Raw genomic sequence first — 5,779 nt, 5'->3', positions numbered from 1 at the left:
CCCATAGGACATCCCGGTGAGTAAGTATAATCGGGGGGGATGACGGAAGGGCATAGAAGTTAGGACATTCCATGCCGCCCTAAAGTCTTTAAAGCCCTTGTTTTCCAGGACGACATGGAACCTCCTAAAATCGGGAAGAGGTTAAAAAGGTAATGTCCCTTCTATGCTGACCCCTGCTCCTCTGTCCCGTACCCATCCTGCCATTTAGGCAGACAGCAGGAGCGTGCACAGCTACTTGCTAGCCAATTTTAGGCTTTCAGACTAGATCAAGGATTTATGATCTGTGCACCTATAAAAGGGTAATTATACTTTCAATATCTTAAAACTGAACTCCAGGAGAAAAACAAAAAAATACATTTTTGACTTGTGCTCTATACAAACAAGCTACTAGATCTGGATCAATGCGGTTAAGTTTCAAAATCCTAGTGTCACTCATACCAGAATAGGCAGCACTATGCTTCCAGCGCTGCAGGGATGAGAGCTGTGGCTGCAACCATGAAGGAATCCTGTTATTCACCCACCCTTTCCTCTCTCCTTGTCCATTCACAAAATGTCAACAGGATGCCTTCACTGTCGGAGTGGCAGCTCATCCTTGCATTGCCTGAAATATAGCACTGTTTGTACTTTCTGGTGACACAAGTATTCTGAAACTAAACAGCATCTATCCACAACTAGGAATACAGTCATTAGAGGTAACTTGTTTGTATAGAGCAGAAGTCAAAATATTTTTTCTCTGAGTTCGGGCTTTAACATCATCAATATCTAAAGAAGGATTAAGTGCATGAAACAAGTTGATTTAACATAAAATCTTATGGGAACATTGTTTCTGATATTTATATTTTATTCACAAAAAAGAGAATGATCCCAAAATAAAGCAAGAAAAAACACAAAATCCTGCATCTGGAGAAAAAAGAAATTGTTAGGATTAAGTGTGCACTGAGCTTTGCAAGAACAAATGTTCACCATTCACTAAAGCAAAGTGGATATATAAAGGGTAAAATTCGTCCAGATTTATTAAAGTATGGCAAAGAGTAGTAACCCCTACAATTCAATTGGATATTCATTTACTGTAACAAAAGCAGTAACATTCTGAATGACACCAGTGTATTATTGTTTTAAAGGATTGCTAAACATCAAACATTTACAGTGTGTGAAAGAACCAACAAACTTAAAACAGCATGTGTCCACATAGCCAGACCTGTACAAACATTGACATATATTAGCAAAGTGTAATTTATGTTTATAGTTACACTAAACTCAGGAGTTAAATCTTAAAAATGCATTGAAGTACCTTAACTAATAACACAAATGTATCTTATTTGTGTATCACACGGCTGTAGATCCTCAAATCATCTCTGAATTGGTGCTGACACTGTCTTTCCTTCTGGAGGGGGGCTGCTTCTTTCCCCATGGTCCCAGTGTGCTGTAAAGTAGCCACCGCTCCAAGCTCACTCCCATGATGGACTACAATCTCAATACAAATGAGTAAACTAAACGTGAGATTATAGTCCATTTTAGGAGCGAGCTTGGAGCTGTTGCTACTTTACAACACACCCAGGGACCATGGAGAACAAAAGTAGCCCCCCTCCAGAAGGAAGGACATTGTCAGCACCATTTCAGAGATGATTGGAGGATCTAAAGCCGAGTGATACACAAATAAGATACATTTTTGTTGATGGTTAAAGGTACTGGAATGCATTTTTGAGATTAACTCCTGAGTTTAGTGTCATTTTAATAAATCAGAACCAATAAACTCTAGAGTGTCTAAAAGGAATAAACTCACCATGTTATGCACCAGTGTTTTATTGGCAAAATCATCAATAATCAACAACCTGAATTACACTGTGATTTTACAGTGGAAAAACAATCGGGTCGTCATTTCACAGACTGTAATGTAATGCCCATATTGATTTGCAGAAAACAACAACACTATAGCTCAGAGCATTTCATAAAAGTTCAGGGTAAAATATCACCAAGTGACCAACATCGGGGCTTATTAACTAAGTGATTGCCAAGAGCAATGTGTACAATAACCCAAATGTAACAACACACTCAGCCGATTGCAAGTCCTGTTACAGAAACTCATGCAACTCATGTACATCACCACTCTTTGCATCGTGTTATTAAACAACCTCTTCCCCCCAATTATGCGTAAATATGGACTTTGTATTTGTAAAAAAATATATAGGCTGCAACAAGAAGAATTAAAATTAATGGTGGCCAAGTATCTAAAAACTGTAAACAGGAAATACTTACAGATGCAAATTACTCAGTATGGCGATTAGAAAATGTCTCCAGACCCGTGTAGCCAAGGTCACCACTTCAAGTCTAACCTCCAGTTTTGCCAGGTATATAGAAAATACACATCCAGTAGCATTATCACACAAATGTTTCATTCATGTACCATTGATCACTACAAGATGCTACTTGTATAGCCTGCTTAATAGGGAACCATTTGTTTAGCAATTGTGTGCTACACTTAGTAATTAAATCGCTAGCAATTTTAGTTGTAGGATTGAGCTACTAATGGTCTCCATCCAGGTGACTACCAGCAAAAAGCTAACTCCCTTAGCAGCAAGAGATTTAAATCGCCCGTGTTTCTCTAGCCTAAAGCTGTTTCAAGTAACAACTTTGCCAGAAGCAAGAGACGCGTGAGTAGGAAATCCTTTTAAATGCACACTGCTATCAAAATAACAAGTTTATTTACCATGAAAAGCAGTGCACATTTCACTAACCCAAAACAGATTTTAGTTTATTATAAGTGAAAGACAAGTTCTGGTTATTTATTTTGGTTTAATGCACTTTGACTAACCGCCCCCCTCCCCCCCCATACTTCCTTTTGGCCGAACGCTCCTTTCCCTCTGCTGGTGCCGGTGTTTTCAGCAAGAATTGCTTCTCATTGGCCAGCACAGTCCGGTGAGCAAGATTTAGAATTCAGAGCATGCAGGGTGGGCTGCTGTGTACAGGGTACGTGTAGTACACGGAGACTGGTGGAGGGGAGGGCAAATGTGTCTAAAAGTAAGTACAACAGTAGGGAGGGGAGAGAGGGCAGATTGGAGGGGTAATTAAATTTTCCTAAATTCACCTGGGAAAGTGGAATTACCCTTTAAAATGCATCTGAACCTAAAAACAAACAATTTAATGTATTGCAGATTACTAGTCCATAGATATAGAGGCTGCATTACTATTACTAACCCTATTGTACTGAAATTGTATTGTAATGTAACTGCACAGTCTCCTCCATTTTGTAAAGTGCTGCTCAAATTGTTGGTGCTGTATAATATTAATAATAATAATTTCCACAATTTCCTTTTAGTTTCGCCAGGTAATATTGTTAACACACCTCTTGTCCTAGGATACCTACACGCATTTCTCCACCATATCTATAGAGGGAGTCATGGTTGCCTCACAGCTGGACATCTGCCTCACATAGGCGATGAGGAGATTAGTTGTTTACAGAAGAAAGATAGCATTTTTGCTTCGATTTCAACGCAAGGGACATGACAAGGACATGGAATTTCTGGCAGGATCAACAAATATTTTCTGTACTAGCTGAAAATGTTCTTAGCCTGAAAAAAAACGAATGCAGCCACTACATCCACAGATCAGTAAGCTGCAGTATATTACATTTTTGTTCCAGAGTTATGCTTTAACCATTGGTATTGAATACAGTCATCCATTTTCTGTAGTAAGGATCAATATTCAGTTGAGTTTTCCCTTTCCCTCCCCAGTTATTCAATTACCTATGTGAAATAAAACCTATTGATAAAGGCACTTGCAGATTCAGTAGTGATGGACATACACAGTGGTAGCCATTGCAGCTATGTTAGAAAATCTAAATACAACACAAAGTAATATTTCTGAGCAGGTAATCTAAACTGGGGATCTTTCTGAAGGACATAAAATTAAACCGTACTATGATAATGTATTGTATTGGGATTGTTCTAAATTAGGTTATAAATATGTTTCTTTACATGCATTCTTATCCAGTAAGACAGTGCAAAGCATTCCTTTAAAGCATCCAGACACATTTCAGGTGTTTAAAGTCAGATCAGAGTAAGGTGATTTCTGATTTGTTGCCATGGATACTGCACATTTTGTTAATTGATCCTAGGCCTCCTGAAAATTCCAGTTTCAAGCCAGCAAAAGGCAGAATAAAGAAAACTGTCATAAATATATGTGGAGGCTGCTATTGTTGAGGTGACTGCTAGTCATGCTGAGCCTCTTGCTTGAATCACTGGCCGGAACTATTCTACAGATTATGCAGATAAGGTTCTCTGACATGCCTTTGAATTTCTTCATCTGTGTAATTAGTCTGGCTCAGGGACTCAAATTTTGGACCCGTCTGAGTCTGCACAGAATCCAAAACATCCAGCATTTCAAGAAGAAGGTCAGCAATGGCAGACCCCAGAGTTATCCCATTAAATAAGCTACATTACTATTTTTGCTCCCCATGGTCCTTGTATGCGTGTTGTAAAGTAACCACCGATCCAAGCTCGCTCCCATTATGGACTACAATCTCACGTTTAGTTAGCTGGTTTGTATTCAAGGTATAGTCTATCATGGGAGTGAGCTTGGAGTGGTGGCTACTCTACAACATACACAGGGACCATGGGGAACAAAAGTAGGCACCCTCCAGAAGGAAGAACAGTGTCAGCACACATTCAGAGTTGATTTGAAGATCTGCAGCTGAGTGATACACAAATAAGGTAAATTATTGGTGCTAGTTACTTAAGTGCATTTTTAAGATTTAACTCCTGAGTTTAGTTTCACTTTAAGAACTGCCAGAAAAGCCCCTCGTGTGAACGTTTCTAATCATGGTGTCACTTTTTATACAGGTTTTACCTTCTCTGACTTGTAGTCTAAACACTGTTCCCTGGAGCCCATTCCATAATGTGCCCATATCCAATGATATGCTTATTCACTACTGCCATGGGTGTTGGGAAGTTGGGAATGTCAAGTCCTTAGTGACATAAAAGCAGAATCAGAGGGGAGCATTGAAGAGGCTTCTCTGAATAGCAGATAGCACACATATTGTTGGCGTTACTCATGAACTGACCATACACCAGAAGACTTTTGCTTGAAAATTATAGTTCTCAAAACATTTGATTTTCTAAATGTTAGATGGGGTCTAATAGACATTTGTTTTGAATCATAGCGATGAGGGAAATAAAAGTAGCAGGATAGATTCCGGCTGTGAATATATTTGTTTTTGGAAAAATCATACATAACGTGCATGTGCCAAGTACAAAATCAACCTGTTTAATATGTCTGGGAACCCATTTAAGTAGCAGGTCTGGACAAAATTTAATGGTTTTTAAACAAAATCAGTTGACTCAATGATAGCAGGTTTGAACGCTCTGATGAACAATTTAAAAGTTTGAAATGTCTGATTGGTTTTCTTCAAGTGTCTGATTGTACAACCTTGTTCTACGTTTTCTTGAAATCTTAAGTCTTTGTATTATAAAAGCTTTGTACCTGAGTAAACATTTGGAAAGATGTTTTTTTCCCAAACTGCTACATCTATTGTGGCTTCTAGCAAGATAAATTAAGTTACTTTGGCTCACACGGGTTATCTCTCATGTGTTTTCTCCATTAGAAGTTCAGTTTACGGGTAAAATTGAACTCCTTTTCAGAGCTCTGTCATAACAGTCTCCTTTACTTAATGCTCCTGCAGTTGGTTCAATATTGGTTCACCGATGTCAGAAATAAACACACAGTCTAATTTAAAGTGTATAGTCTTTTTTTCATTATAGGGCCCCTACCTGTATAAAAAAAA

Source organism: Nanorana parkeri, unplaced genomic scaffold (genome assembly GCF_000935625.1).
Source record: "Nanorana parkeri isolate BGI_ZX_2015 unplaced genomic scaffold, ASM93562v1 scaffold1325, whole genome shotgun sequence".
NCBI classification, from domain to species: Eukaryota; Metazoa; Chordata; class Amphibia; order Anura; family Dicroglossidae; genus Nanorana; species Nanorana parkeri.
The sequence above is the reverse complement of the archived record's forward strand: the minus strand, read 5'-3'. Positions refer to the sequence as shown.